At 46.5% G+C, this 22,403-nt stretch overlaps 1 protein-coding gene across 2 annotated transcripts in view; it reads right to left on the bottom strand.

Annotated features, from left to right (window-relative positions):
• SLC24A3 (solute carrier family 24 member 3) overlaps positions 1–22,403 on the bottom strand; it is a 247,865-nt gene that overhangs the window by 107,881 nt on the left and 117,581 nt on the right. The gene's annotated exons all lie outside the window — the stretch shown is intronic.

A 22,403-nucleotide genomic window follows, 5' to 3' on the forward strand; every position in this document is an offset into this window, starting at 1 on the left:
TTTAGTTTGTTCAATTTACCTTCGTTAAGAACAATGTATTTTTGTGAGACTTGCAATTCTATTTCCAAAATCAGGCAATCAGTATAACAGTTGAAAGGAGCACACAACATAGTTGGATAACCTTGGCTGCAAATATGGTTTTGCTGGTCATTTGAAGGCAAATTACTTCCATTTACTCAAATGCTTTGTTACTGTTCTATATGTTAATTGGATTATATAAAGCACTTAAAGACAGTCTGCCAGTTAGGTTGTGGGAACGGCTTTTAGTTATAAACTGAAAAGCAAGTGTTAAGATGATGTTCTGGCATTCCAAGTGTCTTGCAGTATTTCCAGATTTGAATTGCTCAATAACAAATAAAATGATGTTTTTCTTCTAATGGTCAGCTCTGCACATTCAGCCTGGAGTCGGAAAAATCAAGCCGTGTTTTTCCTGGCTTTCACATCATTATCATTAATAAAGCTTCAGCAATTGGAATTTAATTAGCAATTCCATAGATGATTAAATGGAAAAACAACTCAGCTCACTCTCACAGCTCTGCTGCCTCTGGAGCAATAACTGAGCAAAAAGTAGTTACATCTTAATTTGTTACTAATGCAAGCAAGCAACCTGCCCAGACAGTGGATGGGCGGAGGAAAACATTCCTTTTTTCGTAAGTGGTCTTCTGACCATAGGCTCAGTTTAATACTGTTAATTGCATTCTTATGCGCTGGAAAATGTTCTAATGGGTCCTGACAAACGAGCGCGAGCTCCTGGAGAAGTACCAAGGGGATCTTTAATATTAATCTTAAGTAGCAATATCAGCAGCACCCCTGAACACGGAGTAGAAGACATCCACACACAGACACAGCCGTAAAAACAACGCAGCAGCACCACAAGGAAGGGTCGCGCATCAGAGCGTTGCGAGAAGCAGCCTGACATGGTGGCACCTCATGGGCAACTTGGTCTGCATGGTCTCTTGGGACCGAGCCCACCTCCAGGCTGGCTCCGGGGGTCCAACACGAAGACAGGAGCTTTAAAAAATCTCCTGTGGAAGATGCAGGACAATAAAGTTAAAACCGCAGGGGAGGATTTGCACATCCTCAGCTGTAATATTGGTATGTGAAAACCAAACGTTTTCAGCACAGCTTTGTCTTAAGAAATGTTCCTGGTCGTTCACCAGGCTGCAAGAGATTGCAGAAGAAACACGGGGAGGTGTGTTTTTAACACTGTGCAGAATGGTTTGCTAACAGGTGCACGCGTGTGTGTGCATACGCTTCCCTCTCCCTCTCGCCTTCACTCTCGCAACCACCTGGTTGAATTTAGCACGATGAGTCTTTACAGGCAAAGATGACAAAAATCCCTTTATCAAGAGCCTGGACTTGCTCAAGGAGACTGAAGTGCACCTAAGGTAAGAGCATGCAGAAAAAAAGTGTAAAAATAGAAAAAGCTTGCAGCTGCCGGGAGGAGATGGGGAATCCTAGCCATCCTTCTCTCCGTGCATCGCAGAAACATTTAATCCTCTCTCAAGTTCAGCTTCCCACCCCCACGCTGTAACAAAATGCACCTTCTTATGTGAGGACATCTAAGGTGTCCATCACTGTGTTCTCTAAACGCTGTCTGAGAGCAAACGCTTTTATGGCTTACATTTGAATGTATGCAATTATAAAATAATGTATGCAAATCTGAAATCTGCTGCATTTTTATTAGAGGCATCAGGTGCAGATGAGTACAGATAAGAGGAGGGCTTTGCAAAACACAGGAGCTCCTTTCTATAAAGAAATAAAGGGTGTTGCTGGAACACCACTCCAACAACAGCTGCCCTATTTAGCCAGTATAAAAGCTCATACAGTTTGTTACCTCACTTAAAAGAGAGCTCAGCTCTGCGCAGAAAACAGGGGGAGATTTTGCCAAGCTTATTTTGATTGCGCCGGGGGGAAAAAAAAAAGAAAAGAAAAAAAAGAAAAAGACCCTGCCAACGAACCTAAACCCACAGAACTGAAGATTCCTGAGTATTTCATCCACCCTTGTCCTACAAACCCTGTAGGCATTCGGCTTGCGAACCGCAGCAGGGCAAGATCTTCACCTCGTGCTGGCAACTTTAAAGCTACTAGTCAAGAAAGGGTTACTAGAATTTGGAAATATTTGGACCTCGATGGCTCGAGGAGCAATGCACGGATTAGCTTTGCTAAAGAGCCCAAGCAAGAAAGGCGCGGATCGGCAGCAGGTGTAAAAAATTGGGCTGTTTGGCCTTAGTTGAGGATGTGACACCACGGCGTGAGATGTTCAGCCGAGCAGCTGCTCCCATGCAGATCCGGGAGCCTGCTCCTTCCTAAAACTCAGTATACAGCAGCTAAGCCCAGCTCCCAGCCTAACCCCCGGCAAACACCTAGCAACACCGCACCTACTGCTGTTAGCTCGCAGCAGAGCATTCAAAAGGGCATTTCCCCCCCAGATTTAGAGAAGAATTTTGTACCCATGCTTGGTAGGGGAGAGTTATTTCAGTCAGAATGCAATGAGCTGGAATAAATTCTTGCCTTTTTATTCTAAATCAGCGCGCGATTCATTAAAATTGGAGCCCTGTTCAGCCTTGGCTTTAGCTGCCTTACAAAACGATCCGCATTACCGCGCCGTCGAGAGGGATCCGCCGCCCTAACGCAAGTTTGCCTCTGCTCTGAACGGGCAAGTCCAGCTCGTGCTGCGGCAAGGGCGGGCGCGTGCAGAAGGTGCCGCCGCATCTCGCTGTCGGACCTTATCAGGAGGCGTTTTCCCTCTCAAACCCTGTTCCCCGCAACTCCCTTACCTAATGCTTCTGCCCCTAAAGCTTCTTACAGCGCAGCTCCCAAAGCAAAGCAAGGGGAAGGAATTTGGTTCCCGTAGAAAAAATAAAATTAAAGGGCTTGCAATGAAGTGGAGTCGTTTTACTGAAGGAAACTCCTACTCCTCTATTTGTACCGTAGATAATTCTGTTTTCATAGCATAAGTGATCTCGAGTTGCGTGTAACAGAGCACCACTCCTGCTTTAAAGAGGATCTTAGCAGCATTACTCCTACGGCTCTCCAGATCAATTAGAAGCAATGGCACCAAGCTGCACAAGGCAACGTGTGAAAAGGCTATTGAAAAGAAACTTCCTAGAGGTTCCTCAAGATCTAGAAAATCCATGCACTCGTGTCAACCTTCCATTCAGTGTCTACTAAATGAAACAGAAAAAAAAAAAGACCACTGGAAGGATTATATATTAAAAAAACAAACAAACTTCTACTGGATCAATAGCTCTGGAAGCCGCAATATATATTTATTTTTAAGCAAAGTCTTCATATAGCCAGTGTAGAAGAAAACCCTTGGGAAATCTGCCATGGTTTTCATACAAGAAGCAAGTATTAAGAATGTTCAGCCTAGGTAATCAATTACCAGCAAAGAAAACTGTCCGAAATTCAGAAACTCTGTCCATTTTCTCAGTCTGTCCCCACAAGACTCATCTGGCCAGAGGCAAGCCAGGTAAGAACCGGGCACTGCAATCCCTAAGCACTCTGTTAGCTAGCGCAGAGAGGCCGAGGCTATACCTATATACAGCTCTCCAGGATAATTACCCTGTTGAGTGGCCTCTCCTTGGCCTCCTCTTTCCAAAGAGCCCCTCAGATGTGGCATCGTGGGGTAGGAGACAAGCCTACAGAAAGGCATGACTTGAAAAAGCTGCCTGGGGGCACTAGCTTAGAAAACAGGGCTTGGGAATCCAGCTCCAACATTTAGGAACCATCGGTATTCACAAATACCACCGCTACTTCCCTGGCACTGATAGTCCCAGCGACAACTGTGCTTCTTCATGGAAGAAAAGAAGTCCATCGAGGAATAATAACACAAGGATTGTCCCTACGGCTCTGGAAGTCCCTGTATAGCAAATAGCTGGAGCCTGGGAAAATGCTTCAGGAAGTGTCGCCGCACGTCTGCTTAATACTTTTCTTCGACTTCTTCTATTGTCATCTCTCAGGGAGAGATATTGGCCTTGGTGGACCTTCTGGTGCGACCTGGCACAAGTATTCTTTTGAGCCAATGCCGACAACTCTAAACACCGGGAAATGAAAAATACTTCAAGAAAATGAGTTTTTTTGTCCACCCTCAAATTCATGATTTTAAACCCAGCCTTGAGACTGCTGATCACTTCAGGGTGAACGATAATATTACATTCACCGTTTCTTTGCACACCGTCTAGCCCATCTTGGGGGGCACCAGCAGCATCCCTGAATGCTACCAACGCTGATGTTGCTGCAGGCCCTACCAAATAAACGAGGGAGGAACCACCATCGCTCTGAAGTCCGCCCCTCCCGCCGTGCCCAGCCTGCCAAAGCATCTGTCCGGGTCCGGCAATGGTGGCTGCGCACCGAGCTCAGCCCTCCCTGCGGCCACCGGGAGCCCGAAGGAGGTCCCGGAGCACACGTGCCTCAGGCACAGCTTGCAAGTTCAGCGGCACCAGCTGCGCTCCGATTTTTTTTTTTACAAAGCAGCGTACCCACTCAAAAACCATGCGGGACAAAGAACGGCGCCCGGCAAGCCAGAGTGGTGGGTCATCACAACCAAGAACTCCCTGGCATAGACAGCAAACGATACGGGAGAAGTCAGAAGCATGTTAAAGCATTACGGAGGAACAAAATTCCCAAAGTCTCCCTTCTAGTGGAGCACAGCGGTTCGGAGACACCCTGCAAAATAAGCTACCCAGAGCCCTAACAATTTGCAAAGCCCTCTGTTAACGAATTGAGAGATTCAGATCTAAACTGCTATTGCATATGTTTAGCTTCGTAACTGCTGCGGCTTGGAGATCGGCTCTGACCCCAATTGCCCTGCGCTCTGGAGTGCCCCTGTCCTTGCAGACCAAACCCCATAGGAACAGCTTTAAATCCTGCCGTACAAAGAACGGGACTATGAAAATCCTTAGTGGTCTTTAAAAGCAATGAGAATCAATTAAACTCCCTCTGGGGGAAGGGGAAGGGAGGAATAATTTTTTTTATGTTTCTCGTCCTGCCAAGAAAAAGTAAAAATGGTGTTTGCATTACAGAGACATGATCTACAATTCAAGAGAGCCAAACTATGTTGATATATCAATAATATATCATTGTGCTAATGTTCTCCTGGTGTCATCGCTTAGCTACTGAAAACAAGCGGCTGAAATAGCGCAGGGTGCAGCACACTTCTATGAATCACGCAGCATTGCCCAGGCCGATGGCACTGTCCCATCCGTTGGGACGGCTTCACGGCAGCTGCCTCTTACCAAGCGATGCACACGCAGATGGCATTCTCTGTACCTTTGCAGTAATGAATCCTAATTACCAAAAATTAAATATTTATTGTGGATGTTCAGGCAGCGATGAGCTTATGCACACGTCCACTTCCTTCCGTTATTGCATGCTGATCTGCTTGTGCAGAGAGAAAATGGGCTTATGCCAAACACAAAGGATGCTGAAGGCAAACACACTGAACAAAAGCATTTTTTAATTTTTCCAGCCTAAGTCTTTAACAGTAGCCAACTGCACCTGGATCATTAGTACCATGACGGGGAGCCTTGCTGCACATGGAGGTCATCGAGTCCATCATAAACTAGCTCTGACCGACATCCAAAATCTTTCCTGCAGCATGTCTGGGTAGGTGCTGGGCCACCTTTTAAAGTAAAAGGGCATAAAGGAATTGGTTTGGGGTCACCTTGCCCCCAAGGAAAAGCTAAGGTTTCCTGCAGGGGGAGCAGGAGGAAATAACGGCACACACAGCTCAGCTGCTACCCAAAGCCCATTCCTGCTTTCGTGCCCCCATCACACTACGAGCAATGACTCCATCAAAAAACTGCTTCCTCAAAAATTTTTCAGGTAGGTGAAACTTCTTGATACTTCCAGACTGACAAAAACAAACAAACAAACAAACAAACCCCACCCCAACCAAATAAAAAAATCCTAAACCCTACATTTAGGAGCATGCCTTATTTAAGGACGTACGCAACTTCTCTTGACTTCACTATAAGAAAATTATGGGCTGAAGTGTTTCTTCCCAAATCAAGATACTTCCCCAATTCTGGACAGGGAACTTAATATCCCTGGAAGAAGCAACATTCCCGTGGTATGATGCCTTATCATTAACACCTAGAGACATCAGTCTATGCATAAGACATTTTCACTCATGCAAAAGCCCCAACTATTTTTCACTGAGAAAGGCAAGATTTACCTATTTCTTCGCTTCTGACATGGTGAGCATGCACTAAATCAGATAATAAAAGGTCCCCTCTTCCCATCTTAGTGAAATGAAAAAAAAGAGGGGGGAATTGGGGAGACCTGGGTCCTCCTCCTGCCTGGGTGGCTGGAGTGATTTGTGGAGGCTCACCTCACCTCAAAAACAGCCTGGGCTCTAGTTGGCTTTGCCAACGGCCAATGCTTCCCGGACTGGCTGAAAGGATGGAAGACACCTCCTCCCCACCGCGCAGGAGCGCTGCACCAGCAAGCTTGACTTTTTTTCACCGGCAAGCAGATGACTTTTTTCTCCCTGAACTCCCGCATGTCTGCAGCATCCCGTGTTTGGCTGGCTAAGTGCTCTGTAGAGAGGGAAGCTGGACTGTACTTGAGCAGGGAGGGAACCAAGAAACAACTACATATGACCAAAGGTTTCCATCGGCCTTGCCAGCCAACCACAGCATTGCAAGCAAAATAATGCATCCCTTTCTGCTCAGACGCCCTTAAGATTGCCTCTCCTTTGAGTCCGAACTGGCCTTGAACAGGATCCAGTGTGCAGTACTCCCCAGGTCACTCTGATTTCCACAACGTTTCATATCACAGATCCAAAAACCAGAGATGAGGAAATGACCCCCGATATTTTCCATGACACTATCGCAAGCCTTTGGTCACTCCACCAGCTGAAAACACGCAGCTTCCTAATGGAAAACAGCACTACCTCAGGGCCAGATTCACACTCTGGATTGGGAACCTTGCCATCCTTCAAAGCCAGGCTCCTTTTTTGGCCTCCCCCTCCCCAAGGGAATCACCCAACCCTTCTGGAATTTGAGCGAGGCCGCTAGCAGGCAGGACCTAGGTGCCCTCAACCTCATCAGTCATTGCTCTTCTACTTGCTCATGAACGACCCACGTCTTTCCAACCATCAAATCAGTCTAAAACTGCTCTTCCTACCATCCACTTAATTTAGTGGATTTATTTACTTTAACAAACAAGAACACAAAACAATTCTGCCTGAAGAGCCTCTCAAAAACCCTCCTTACTCCCCCTCTCCGAAAGAGGCCTGTTTCTATTTTACTAAGAACAGATCCTCTGAAAGCCACAGCTCATCATCCTCACCGGGAAGGGGAAGGAAGATCTGGTGATGTACAAAGCCCAACCAGACAGAGATGGCCATGCAGAGCTGTCCGTGGGCTGAGGGGCCTTTGGGTGACGGCACCAACAGGTGTGATGGAGTTAGATTTATCGTCTTTAACCATACCAGACAGATTTTCTTGCCATCTTTAGCTTCCCTTATCAAGAGGACAGTCTAACAGTCCAGTCAAAATACACATTTCAATTACAGATAACTGTTATCAGCTCTTGGGTCACACCAGATCATGGCAAGAGGTAAAGTGATGGGAGCATCACAGCTGGAACTACCGAGCTTAGGTAAGTATGTTTGCAGGCGCCTCTTGGTGGGATGAACACGATAAAAGAGAAACGGTATCATCAAAATGGGAGAGGTCTGCATTTTTTATTTTTTGAGAATGGTAAGTTCTGTACGGGCTGGAGGGGGAGAGAAAGGAGGGAGATGAAGGAATGGAAATACAAGATGAGGAACCATATACACCATGTGGAATTGAGAACTGGCAGCTCATTTGCATTGGAAGCGGGAATACACATCACTCCTTCCTAGCCTAGAAGAAGCACTCAGGAGAAAGCATTGACTGAAAACACCAGGCATAGCAAGCCTCCCAGGCTACCCACCTATACAAACACTCCTCATTAAATCTGCCCAGAAGTCCCAATTCTGCCATATAGCATCAATTCTAGGATGGGAAGCTTTAGCCACGTATGTGATTTTATACTGTAGTGATATTTTACCTATGTATAAAATACGCACCAAAAAGCCAGTGGTTTTGTTGGTATATCTAATGGCTTAGTTGCTTGTATTACTACACACATCTGATTTTCGGATGTTCAACATTTGAGATATTCAGAGTTCTGCACAAATTGCAAAGCACCTTTCCCTTGAAATGAGGCACCTGTGAAGGAACCTCGGGCATCCCCTACCCTGTCCCCTTTTCTTTAGAGTCTCTTTGCTGTATTTTGCATTGCAGTGTGCCTTCGGGCTCACCGAGAACCCTATTCCACCATGTGGCCATCCCACCATGCGAAGCGTTCCACACGAGTAAGATAGAGAAGAGGTCTCCCTGAAACAGATGCTCTCCGCAGACACCTGAAGTCAGCAACATAAAGCCTGGAAGCAACAAACCTCTACGTATGAGCAGAGCCCTTGTGAAGACAAAAAGGTTCTGCCTTGGCCTCCATGCAAGAGAACGGCTTGCAAGGTCAGAGGCTGATCTGACATCTGAGGACCATAAGCAAATGTATCTAAACTCCAAGGCGGGGAGAAAATAGAAGCAATACAATATGCAGTAGCATATGGTTTGGAGAGAGGTTAAGTCAATACAACAGCAAGTGACCTTTAAATAGAAGGTCATATTTTCTTTCCTTCAGTGAGAGACTTATTTCTGTCATACCAAGGGTCTGGCAACCGTTTTTTCAGGATCTGGAAATATATGGAGTCATTAGCAGAACTGCCAACAAGTTATAACTCTTGTGGACCCAAGCCCAACTCCCTTGGATCCAGATGTTTCCCTTGACAACTGCAACACTTGTGCGGAGTTACCTGTTATCAGCCACACACTCTGGTCAGAAATAACTGCCACAAGGAAGGCTCTTAGCAAAACCACGGCAAAAAAAGAAGGACACTCTGGCCTCACATGAGCTGCCAGAAATTCCTAATAACTTACTGGCTTAATTAGAGCTATTCTGGACTTACTGGACTTCTTTCGACTGTGAACAGAATTCAGTCCCTCTTTAATTAGCTTCATTTTTAGGAACAAATATTTAGACTATATTCACATTGATGGCTCAGCCTGTTTGGCTAGAAGCTGTTTTATAAAACCACCTACAAATAAACAGATGCTGTCATCTAATCTAGGGGAGATTTTATTTTAATCTTGGGGAGGAAAGGGAGGAACATTTTCGCCTCTTAAGATCCCAAGCACAGGACACAGGGATGTCATGTGTTTAGAGGATGGTAGCCAAGTCCATCCTGGCATGCTTCAGCCCTATCCCCGTTATCGGGGTGTCTGGGAGCCTGCACTGGCCCAAGCCAAATACCCTCCTGCAAGACGGGCAGAGCCTGCCTTGCCTGAGCAGGTGAGCCCATCACCCCTTGGGAAGGTCGTTGTGTCAAAGCGCTTCTAGGCATCCTCAAAGCCTGTCACAGGATGGTTTGACTGTTCCTCAGGGTGAATGGAGGTTCTGAACTAGATGGGGTTACATGACTCTGAGCTTGGGCTTCAGCCTCTAACCCGAGACATGCCGTTAGTTACATGCTCAAAGCACAAATAAGCCGATGCTCAGCACTGGTGCGTATGAATACCTGGGAGGAAACTTGCTAAAGAGCAGGAAAAACCCCATGATCAGACTGCAGCACGCACATGCAGCTGGAGACAATCTGCCAGGTGTTCACTGTCACCCCATCAGATGAGGCGGTTCCCAGGACCATGGGAGTTACCTCCTTTGTGGCTCAGTTTTCTTGCTAGGACACTGGTGTTGGCATGCCAAGACCATAGCTTAGACGCATGGTCCAGGGAACCATTCCTGGTGCAGGCTGCTCCTTCCAGCCAACACATCACCACTGCCAAGTGCAGCATGTTGCTCATGTAGTGGCTGTACTGCGCACAGGCTACCTGCAGATGTATCTATTCATGTCATTAAACACCAGGGCTCTTTTCTTAAGGAAAAATCAATTTGTCTGCCAGGTACCAGCCACACGATGGTGCTTCAAGGACAGATGTGATACACGCTAGCCAGCACCAGCACATCCACCATTCACTGCAGCACTGGCCCATGCCAAGGGCCAGCCTAGTGCCACAAAGCTCGTTCTGTCTGATTTGCATGCCGGTTGCTGGTTACACAAAGAGCAAAAGCTTGGGCACGCAGCTGAAATACAAGACCGATGGAGCCAAGATTTTTGCCAAAGAAGCAGAGAACATAGCTACCACTGCTGTGGGAAAGAGCTGCTGTCATTCTGCCTGTCTTAGAGTATTTTATACCCGTGAGAGTGGGCTAAGCTCACAGATCCATCTACCACATGTCTTCCCTTCCTAGGAGGAAAGGATGCAGGGGCAGCTTTAGTTTTCACTCTAGGCTGAAGTCCGTCCCTGACTGTCTGCATACCTGTTTGGACATAAAGGAAATGCCTTTTTGAAAAGCTTATCTATTATGAGATTTTTCAATTCAAGTATGTGTCTGCATATACTTTTCTTGGATCAGAGTAGATTAAACCATCCTTGAAAAGCCCTTAGATGACAAGGGTAAAAGCTCAGGCCCACTGAATTAAAAGAATCTTGTCACTGGCTTCAGTGAGTCTGGAATTTCATTTGTTTTGAACTATTTGACTTATACATACATATGCTAATTAGCTGGTCTTCCAACATTTAAAATCAAAACACTTTATTTCATCACCAGAACAAATTAAGTAACACTGCTTGATGAATAATTCAGGTCAGACTAATACTTATTGCATTCTCCCGTTAATAAGTTTTCAACAAATCAATAGATGCAAAGATAAGCATTGAAGAAGAGGCAGAATTAAGGCCATGCAGCCTTAATTTGGCCTCTTGTATACCCACATCATAACACAGTTATTTCAAAAATATAGTATTTCCCTCCCTCAGCCTTTTGCCTCTTTCAGTACACCAGACATATTTACTTGCCTTGTTCTTGCATTGCTCTTGTGCTCCCATACTGCCAACCGACAAGTCTTTGAAACTGGGTACCTTACCTCCCTGTGAGCTTTTGCAAAGGTGCATAACATGTCAATGGCTTTCACACTCAGAGATCACTCTCATTTCACCAGCACTGCAGGAGATAAAGCTGGGTTGTTTATGTCCGCTTCACAGATAGGGAACAAAGACACAAAGGTGAAAGTCAAAGGGGTCTACTAATTGCTAAGACCACAAGAGCTTCTTCTTCCCACTGGAAGAGTATATAATCAAGTGTATGAATGCATATGATTTTCTAGGCTCAAAGCCAGCTCTCGGGGACGTCTGAATGCCCAGCGCTAGCTGTCTCCTGCGACTCAGACACACCAAAAATGAACAATGCAACACAAGAGATCCCTTCTGAAAACCGTCAGCAGATCCACGGGCCCTTTTACGGGACTTGCCCATGCTGCGGCAGCAAGAGGAAAGGAAGGCACCTCTCTGTGGTGCCTTCAACTCTTCTCAGGCTAAGACCATCCAACCTCTGCCTACATTCCTCTGGCCCTCTCACAGCATACTCTCTCTCAGCCACTGCAACTTGTGGAGCATCACCCCTACAGAAAAAACACCCGTGCTACTCTTATGATCACTTAGTAGAGGGTCTGCTCTGCACACTGACACTGAGTCAGGGGTCACAGACTGGAAAGGAGGGTTTTCCTGTCACTATTGCCTTTATACAGTCGACGGACACAAGAGGAAGAAGTCCTGTTCAGCCCAGGGCTGGAGCATGCCTAAAACGGACTGCAGCTTCAGAAGGTGCTGCAAGGCCATCTTTGTGCCGGTTACAGTTTCTCAGAAGTGCACACATTTGGACATACTTTCATAGGGATATGCCTTTTATCTTCCATAGCATCAAGGTGATGTTCTCTCTGTCAACGCTAGAGACATGAAGGACAAAAAGGTAGGACTGCTATAGACGTTGACACCCCTCTCCCCAACAATCTTCAGAGGAAAAACAGCATGTGAAATGTAAACCCCCAAATTAAAATCTGCGCAGTAAAAAGCAGCTGAGGTCAAGATCTTTGAGTGGAAGCAACAGGCTGCCTTCATAGCAGGAAAGCCACCAGCCCTGCCTGGAATATATGAGCAGCGAAGAGACATCAGCTTGAAAGAATCAGCAAGAAATGCAGAGCTGCAGAATATAAGCAAGCTGGAGCAGAGCTCTTTGGTTATATTGCTGCTTCATCACTCACAGTCAGCCGCGGGTGAAATGAGGAGATGCGAGCACAGGCTCACAGAGCACACTGGGAGCGTGCATGCTCCAGCCGAGGCATCCACGTTTCAAACACAACTCTTTTGAGGTTGCTCCTGGAACTTGCAGTAACGATGATTTGAATATGGAAAAATTCCTGTCCTAATGAAAATGGATTTGGAATCTTGAGCTGTGCTTGCGAGAGCCTGCTCCCTCCCTCTTTAGAAGGCAGGAGGCCACCGGTGGAGTAATACGAGATAGCAACCTACAGCTTTCCATGATTGCATGGGGACAGGTTTGGCCATGTGCCAACGATGATCAAGCCAGAGGAATGCTTTTACAGCCCCTTATCCAGGGGAGGACGTCAGGCCCCGATGGCTGCTCTGATGTGTTCTATGACACAAGAAAAACAACTTTTTGCTAGAACTAGCCTCAAATAGCCTATTCTTTCCGCACGCAGCAACCAGAGAGGAAGCTGAAGGGCCTTAAGTCGGCATCAAAAGCAACTGTCCTCAGTTTGCTATTGATCCTGCCTTCATCACACAAGTTATCATTCCCTTGCTCCACATTTCAAGCACACAACTGCAACTGATAGACACTTCCCAGGTGCTGCCACAGGGCACCACGAGCCCAGGCAGGGTGCTTCATCCATGCACGGCACCGTCAGGGGGCACAGACTGTAGGGACCATAGGGACCCCATAACAGTGTCATTTATGCAACTGCTCTTGAAGGAAAGCGTCAGGAACAATTAGCAAAATCATGGGGTCACACCAGCAATACAACGGGGACTGCAGTCTTTGTGTGTGTTCCCTCTAGGTTGTGAAGTTGTGACTTTTTTTGTTTTGAGGGACCACTGCAGGGTGGGGGTGTTAAAATGACACACACCTGCCTGTCTGTTCTTTAACTACAAATGAGCCACAGGACTATCCTTAGTTAGGCTTCATTTTAACTGATGGTATCACACCTTTCTGTCAATAGGGAAGAGCTATCACGGAGTCCTTTATTAAATTTCACTAACAGCAGCTTTAGATAAGACGATGCTGGGTTGTAAATTTTATTAAATGAATTACTGAAAATGCTCAACAAGAATTATTTTTATTTTTCTTCAGAATCTACCAACAAGCCTGACCCTAGCCATTAAAATTTCACCTTAGAGTATGTCTAGTAATCTCCACCATTTTCCCTGAAAGCAATCCGACAATCAACAATTTAGACAGGTTCCATTAGCAACTACCGAAACTAGGCAAAATAAGTTTGATGCTACTAAATGATTTAGCTCGGAAAACACCCCCAGAATTGTATTTGACCTGACTGTCTTCCCTCAGTGCCATATTCGAGAGTGCAAAATTACTCAGGGTGGCTTTATTCAAACTGGACACACGTTCGTTCTTTTAATTTGCCACTGGTTTTCAGAACAATCTACTCCCTTATGTGTCAATCTCTAGTTCTCTTATTTTCATTTCGCATTTGCTTAATTCAAACAAGACTTGGGGGAATCAGAGATCTAGGTCTCTTCACATGAAAGTAGCGGAGAAGTCAAAATGCAGCCACACTTTGAACAAGGCATGCAACGGGCGAGGGAGGGATAACGATGCATTCGCCACCTCTCGACGTCTCCGTAGCCAGACTGGAGGAATTGCTTAAGAAACCCTTCGGCCAGGTGCACGTCTCTGGGCTCAGCACAGAGGCTGTGATGCACGCAAGAACAGACTTGAAGATCCAATGGCCTTTTTGCCCTTAAACTGTGTTTTTCATATCTCGATAGGGTTACCCTAGAAGAGTCCTGTTGGAGGCCATACAAGGGGAGGCAGCCTTCACCGGGCCCAGGCATGCACGGCTTTTCTGGCTGAGATGTGAGGAAGTCATGAATCTCCACTGCTGTCTCCTAGCCCTGGCCCTGCTCTGACCGAGTCTAGGAGAGGGCAGAGATAAGGGGGAAGAGACAACTTGGCCCTTTACATGCTTGGGATTTAGACACGCACACCCTGCTCTGTATTTACCTGGGCTGAGATTCAGACTTTTCTAGGCACCCAACAGCCTTACAGCGAAATAGGAAATTAGAGGGGCCTCTCTCATGCCTCCCCTTCTCCTGCACATCAGAGAAACAACTTCTATTTTACTCTTTGAGATGCAGGAGACACAAGGTCTCCTTCCTAACAACAACCCCGATTTTGCTTTTGGTACAAAGTAATTCTGTAATCCTTCACTGGTTTAGCTCAAAAAGTGCAAACCCCAGTGCAGTCTCAAACTGATTTGAAGAACCGCTCCTCGCAATTGAGTTAGGCTGACAAGGAACCAACGCCGTTTTTACAGAAGTTTAAAAGACCGCACACAGAGGCTTGCATAGCTTTAACTAACATAATTCCGGTTTATGCACAACTGGTCCATATAGGTGTGAGCAACTCCAAAACACTTAACACTTCCACTTTGGGGCACAAGTAGGCATAAAGAAGTTTAATAACAGGCTGCACGTTGGGAAAACCTCCAGTTGAAGCCGATTTATTCTACAGTAGGACATAGACGGAATACGGACATATTCCACAGCTCTATCAAACTCTTGACAGAATTTTCCATGTCTCTTGCATAAAGCACCACGTTGCAAGAACGAAGAACAGCTCTGAACGGAGCCGCTCTCCTACGGGGCTCTGCATCTGGTCTGCACTTCTAATCACCCTTGCGAGAAGTCGCAAGCATCAAGTAAACAGCAGAAGTGCCTAACCGAAGAGCTGTCTCACTTACCTGCTGAGGACAAGACCATAGGCGGCGGAGGAGGGATGGCATTTTCAGAGAGGCACTTAGCGCACAAACAGCAATGTCTCAGAAACATTTGCTTAAGACACGAGAGAGAGAGATGCTGAAGACAGAAGAGCAGAGGGAAGAAGGATGACGACAGGCACACTGAATATTTGAAAAATCAGAGTATCTTAAATTCAGTGCCAAAAAGTGCAGCAATCTAAATAACTGGTTCAGCTACCAAGTCATCACACAGCATTTGATAATTTAACTTAACAACCACAGCGCCTTGATTTGAATAATTAGGTGACAATCACAGCTTTAATTATCGTATTTTTTAAAGTTAATTCATAGTTCTCACGGAAAATGGAGAAAGTTAGAAAAGATGAAATGCTACCTCACTCCCAAATCAAAAACCAAAAGGCAAAGAAATGAGAAGCAAAACTGTATTTTAAAATATCTCTGCATCAGGCACAGAATAAGATGATGAACTCGGCCATGTCAGGTAGCTAACACCTGTCTTTCCATCAAACAAAACAACAGCTTATGTTGAACCAAAAAGGGTGCCGGAAAATCTGGCTGCCGAGCTTTCTGCCCCAGGGATCTTTGCTGTCTTCACAGCTTTGCTGACTCCATTGCTTTTCCCACTGCGATACACCAAGTGTTTCCAAGCTGAGAAATTTTTTCAGCACTAGAAACACTATGGGCAATTTTTAAAAGAAGTGGAAGAGATCTATACTCTGTTCCTTTATGCCATAGTTTAAAATGTGTTTGCCTGGTATGTCAGGACCGTGTTTCCCACGGGGACTTCCAGGCATGACCAAGGTCTGATTGATCACCACCACTGTATGGTCCTGAGTGAGTGCCTTCTCTACAGCCAGGTCAAGCAGCAGTGAAGAGACAGCTCATCTCCTCTTAGTGCTCGCACAGGAGCAGGTGACATAGTCGGGGAACCACTGTCATCTCTCCAAAACGGGTGTGTAAATTCATCAAATGCAGCAACACCTAAAAAATCTCCACGCATTAAAATGAAATTGTGGGCAGCCCCTTGGGTAAGCTTCTGGGGTTAGGACAGCAAGTATTTGCTACCAGCAGGAGCCGTGGAGCTGCCTGAAGCAGCACCTGCTTCCCCTGGGATGAAACTGGGAGGATCAATGGCACTTTTAATTCTGGCTTCTCTGCCCCGCAGAGCAAACACCAACAGCCAGGGCAGATGGCCAGGCAACTACAGGCAAATCCAGAACACCACTGACATGATGTCTATGGCGCACGTTCTGGGAAAACCTGAATGCAGGTCTTCCTTTCAGGTGCAAGACATCCCTTGCAGACGTTGACTCACCAGACCCCCAGAACCGGCAGGTCTGCTGAGAGAAAGGTGAAGACCCCACTTCTGGGTCTGGAAGCAGTCTAGCTGTTCAGGCCTAGAAATGATCCAGCCAAAAGGAGGAGATATTAGATCAGGATCCACTGCTCAAATGTGGTCAGACTGCGTCTAGCTGTGAGCCAGCAGGGCTCTGCTTTTTCACGTAGATGCATTACCTTGGGTCTCTGCACTATGTGACTATACTGGCAGTATTTCTTCAGCAAGCTGGCACGGTCAGATTAAAAAAAACCCAAGAGGCTCAGACATCTCCGTGTTCTTTGTGACTGCAGGAAACCACACAAGTTTCTTGCTTCCACTTCCATTAAATCTCATTTGCGAAACCGCCATCAGTCGTTCTGCTCCAAACTCCAACTACTGCCGCCTGGCAATCAGCCACTCTTCTCCTCGGTACTTACTGTGCCCTGTGCCGGTTTCAGCCCCTCTCCCTTGGATGTATATTGTACATGCGGAGCAGGAGAATTCACACAGCACTAGGTGCGAGTGGGCTGCGCAGCTTCAGAATAATAGCATAATAATATGAGGTATTCAGACTTTAAGTCTCTGAGCTCTTCCAGTGAACAAGAAGCCCTGGTATTTGACATTTAATCTCCTAGGAACGAAGACTCCAGCTTTTCCTGTTTATTCTTGAGCCTTTTGCCAGAAGCTGACAAGCTCCTGTTTGAGAAAGAAAGAAAGAAAGAGAGAAAAACAGAAAGCACTGGAAACTCTCTCAACTCTTTCCTTGCTACTGGTTCAGATTTTTTTTAGAAGGAGCTCTGCTGAAGGAGCTGAAGTCTCAGCGTTGTCCTCCTTCATTTGCATCCGAGCAAGGAGGGCATCAGCAACAGCGTACATCCAAAGATACCTTTGGACAACTCTGAAATATTTCTTTCTTATCATTTGTTTACTCTTTCCTCCTCCAAGGAGGTCAGCTTCAACTACAGTCAGTCAAACTCAGTACTGTCAGGTAAAAAGTAAGATACTGCTATTGAAACCAACAGGATGGGCTTTCAGGGAGAACGATTTGGTATCCGAAAGAGAGGAAAGGAATAAGGCCAGCACCTGCGACCGGGCAGGAATGCACAAGCAGCTTGTGAGGACCTGAGAGGGGAGATGCCAAATGAAGTCTGCCTGAAACGCTACCCCAGATCAAGGGGGGAAACAGTTTTATTTCAGCTGGAAGCTTCAGCCAAGTCTCCTCAGCGCTGCGCTTCTACCAGGACAGAAGGAACGCACAGAGATCCACAAGCCCCAAATCCCACCACCTTCCCCGGCTGAACAGTTTGAGCTCTTAACTATCCTCCACCAGCCTGCAGCCCACAGTCTTTACTTCCCCCAAGCAGACACATGCTGGTTCCTCACAAATCTAGAGTTCATTCATCCAGTCCCTTGGCCCAACATCTTCCCACCTCTGCTGCTCCTGCCGCTGCTGTCACTCTGAGAACATTTCTGCTTTAAACGCAGACATTCTAGTTACTTGTTTCTTTCATTTTGCCTTATACCCAAATCCTCTTTCCAGTGCATCCCAGTTCCACACCTGAAAACCCGAAGGCGCAGTGCTAGCAACCATCCCATGGCAGAAGCGGAAACCTTCCTTCACCCAAACTGTGGTGCAATCTCAAAGTGGCCAGCAGGTTTTGCATTGGCAACCCAAGTCCCAGGTGTCTAGGGAGTCTCTACAGAAGACAGCTTTATGCTGAGCTCAGATTTAGATTTGCATATAGGTTTAAAAATGTGGAAACATTTCTGCATAATTCAGAGGCTGAATCGTGACTGATGCCACCCTTCCATCACCCCTCCTTGATCTGCTGAAGCGCTGTGATTTTTCTCCGTCTGGTGCTAGGTGTCACTCTAATTACAGCAAGCTACAGCCGACTCCGGCGTGGCCAGCACAGACTGCCCCAGGTGGTTTAAGCAGGCCCTGCTTTGGGCTCCACCTGGTCTCCGACTCCCCTGGGGGAGCCCAAGTCGCAGCAACGCAGCTGCCGCAGGATCTGTCGTTCGCGTGCCGTCGTCTCAGGGATTTGGAGCCCGCAAATGAATTTCAGCGTTTAAACTGCCCTGGCTCATCTGCGTTGCAACTCTAATGCTCTTTAAGCTCCCTCAAATTTCTAAATGCTTAAAGCTACTACAATCTCTTTGTTATTTTACGTTAGGCATCCCATTAACTATTTTCTTACTGTGATGTAACCAGTGTTTTACATTATTTGGAGAATAATTCCGGACAACGAGGCCAAATGGCCTGCCTTTCCCATGAGCAGACCAGCTTAGAAAAGGGGAGCCTGGGCAGCGAGGCACGATAACCCAAACCGTCTACAGCGCAAGGATAAAGCGGAGACAAGAGATGGACAAAACTGGGCAATGGGGACACTGGCATGGGAAATAGGCTCCGTGACAGCCCAGGAAAGCCGGGCAGCCCATCGAGCAGCCGTCAAAGCACTCAAGCTGCCTAAGAGCTCTCCCGAAGGCTTCGTTTCGCCGCGCTCGTTTTCACGCCTGCACGCTAAAGCCCAGGGCTTGGCACGGGTGCAGCACGTGCACGCCGCAGGGCATCCGGGCATCCTGTCGGAGCCGGGCGTGCAGCTGGCACGCAGTTTACGCTTTGCTCCCAAACCGAAAACGCGGAGGGGAAGCAGCATGTTCTGCAAGGCTATTTCGTCTTATTTAAAACACGCATAGTAAATGACCAAAACTGACGACCGTTCATCGTCGTGTTCGTAATCTGCCAAACTCAGGGACACGAAGCGATGAGTTTTCAAGGATTCTGCTCTTTCAGCAACAAGCCTTTAGAATCCCTGTTGGAAAAAACAGGGAATAAGTAAAATCTGATGGGCACACAGAAGAGGAACTACCAGGACTTTCAGAATTAGCACAAAAAAGTTAAAAATGAAATATTAAAATAGGGAGCATGAATCTACAACCCTGCCTATATGCTCTGTGCCCTGTGACAAGAAAATCTAATCATCCTGCGTGATTAATCATACCCGTGCAGTGACAGTTCCTCGGGCAGCTCCTACGGGAACTTCTCCTGGGTGCTCTCAGTTGTTGTAGCGGAGACTTTTGCGAGCTCCTCACACCTAGTATTGCTATAACAGCTCTTAGAAGAAGGCTTGAGGCAGTTGGGGACATTCCTTCTCACTTGCCTCGACTGCAATTACTGGAAAAAAAGTTGGGAACAGACAGTAGGGCAAAGTGGCCAGAAGAAGCCATTGTAGGGACACGGAGAAAACTCACAATCTTTGAATTGCTGTGCTGGCAAACAAAACCCCTTTAGGGCAATTGCAAGTTCTGGGCTCACGTGCCACTGGGCACTTGTGTCCCGTGGGCTCTTTCATCCGCCATGCCTTCGAAACACGAAGGACGTGGCAGACGAAACGCCCAGGTGCATCGGCTGGGTGAGAAGGGGAGGGCACCCAAGAGACTCGTGAAGAAGCCTGCTGGACCACTATGCTTCCAGCAGCTGGGAAATACAAAAGCACGTCTGAAAACCAGCTCGGAGCATTGCAAGGCAATGGGGAAGGGAGGTCAACTCCGATCTCCTCTATGGACAGCCTCCACCGAGAGCGAGTCAGTGTCGTCTCTGCCCTAAGCAAACGGTTGTACCAAACGCGTTCGGCGGTCCAAGAAACAACTTCCCAAGACGCAGAGCACCCTTCCAGCAGCTAACAACCAAGCTGGGTGTGCTGCACGTTAAGGCAGCCCAGAGCACGCTTTACAGCCAAGGATTTACACAAAACTGTATATGAGTAAGCACGATCCCAAACCGCCGCTTTTAATTGATCTAGGAAACAAACGCTGATGTGCAATCATGGTGCCAACCCAGCAAAGCACTTAAACGCGCCTAACTTTAAACACGCAAGCAGCCCTGCTGACACCAGCGGAGCACAGACTAGCTTCGGGGAACAATATGGTAGGCAGATAAGGCTGAGAAATAAAGCAGCCAGGAAAATACCAGCACTGTGCTGTTGACAACATGATTAGAATATGCAACTTTCCAAGAACAGAGTTTATATCAAAAATCTAATCAGGATTACTCCGGCCTTAAAGCTAAGCAAGTCCTTCATAAAGCAACAGTGCGCTCCTCTCTCGTGGAATATCTTCACAGTGAAATGAGCATGTGGACAGAAAAATAATCAGTTATCAGAAACTGCTGTACAGCTACCTCTGTTCAACCAGAATTACAGTTCACTGGATAGCCTGAACAATTAGGGCAGATTCAGGGCTGTATGTTAAGGCTTGACTTTTCCTGACCTTTGAGTGCTCACTTGAAGCCCCAAAAACGTACATGAATTTTGTTATTAGCATACAGCTTCCCAGGTTGTGGTTGGTATTCTGTATTTTGGTGGCTTTTTTGTTTGTTTGCTATAAAAGAAAAAAATGCAGAGTAAGCAGTTTCTGTCTCCAGGCATCTGAAGCTGTGCTGGCTTGCAAAATTACAAAACAAATCCAGTGCGTGAATTCCTGAATCGGAACACATCTGGCTGGACACTTTTATGGAACAGCTGATGTTCTACCAAAGCCACCGACACCCAGGGATCATCATGCTGATGCTTCATAAGCGCCAAAGAAAATAAAACCATTAGACCGAGACTCCAGGATTGTCACTGGGATTTGGAAACACTCAGCTCACACGGTCATCGGAGTTTTGAAAATGTTGATCACAACCTTCACTTGGCATCTTGTCTACTAAAAATAACCAGGCTTATAGAAGCTCTTGGTTTAATTGCCAGTAACTCTTTGGTATTCAACGAACTGATGCTCCAGGTTAAGCAGGTGTCGTCCGAATTCACGATCACTTGGCTACATCAGTTTCTTAGGACGTGTATCAATACCAGACCGGTCCCAAGACGCCGCTGCCTCAGTGAAATCGCGTGGGCAAAAGCTTACGGGCGAACCGCAGCTTCCTGCTCAGCAGCAAGAAGGGAAACGTCTTGCTGCTAGCAGGAAACATTTTCTGACGCAACCAAAACAGCTGCAAATGCATGGGCTGACCTAAAAAGTGAATTCCACGAAATATCCATGATTACATCTCTAGTCATCTGTTAAAAAAAAAGGGAGGGGGGACAGAAAGCCAGCTCTGCACCCCTTGCCGGCACTACGGGTTCACCTCCGTCCCTTGGTGCCTGCCCTGCACCTTGTCCTTCCTTGCCTGCTCCCATCTGCTAACAGAGCCCGTCTTCCCCTCCCCACCTCTCAGCTCTCTCCAGCTCTCTTTTAAACATCTTGTCTGAGGCATGGGTTGCACATGTGCAAATATGGGAATTCATCCCCTCCCCGGGTGCCAGCGGTTTGAGTCTCCTCTGCCCACATTTGAACCTGCTGCTCTACAGAGCAAACATTTGCAAAGTTGACACGTGAGACCGTCTTACGCAACAACCTTTTTAAAGCTGCTGCTTTCCACTTTGGCTGCTTTCTTGCCACCCACAGTTTGTGTGCGCAGGATGAATGATTTGTTTTCCCAAGTAGAGGACCCCAAAGCTTGTTCAGATTTTCCTTTAAATTTACATTCCGGACGCACAATGGATCTGCCTGCCTGGTCAAAACAGAAGCAAAGCTCTCTCTTCGGTTTTCCATCCCAACATTATCATCAGCAAGATACTTAAAGCGCTTAGGCTGGCCCATCTTAAGGAAATATATTTAGCAAATCAGAGTGAGTTACATACTTCAGACATCCATCTTTTTGCTCTTTGCATATAAAACTGAGACTCAAAATTTCCATTCCAAGATTGCAAAGTGTAAACGATATACATAACTAATGCAGCCATAAGAGGGAAATTAGAGTAATCCTTTACTTTGATAGATTAATGAATGTACATTAAAAGGAAATTCTTGGGGATGAAAACAAGTCCAAGAAAAAAAAGATGTGAAAAAGACGATTGCTGCAATCAGTCTTGCAACCCATGCCCAATATTGGCAATATTGCTGAAATAAACCACCACTGAAGTTAGCCAACAAAAACCTATCTAAAAAGGGCCAGATTCCTTAAAAGTGCGTTCACTAACATACAAACGACATTTTCTAGGCACCCAGACAGCCATCTTCATGTGTCCACCCAAGAGAAAACCCTTATTTGCACATGTTGCGTGAGTTTTTGGTCTTTGCCTTTTATGA

This window comes from Apteryx mantelli, chromosome 3 (assembly GCF_036417845.1).
Source record: "Apteryx mantelli isolate bAptMan1 chromosome 3, bAptMan1.hap1, whole genome shotgun sequence".
In the NCBI taxonomy this organism is placed as follows: domain Eukaryota; kingdom Metazoa; phylum Chordata; class Aves; order Apterygiformes; family Apterygidae; genus Apteryx; species Apteryx mantelli.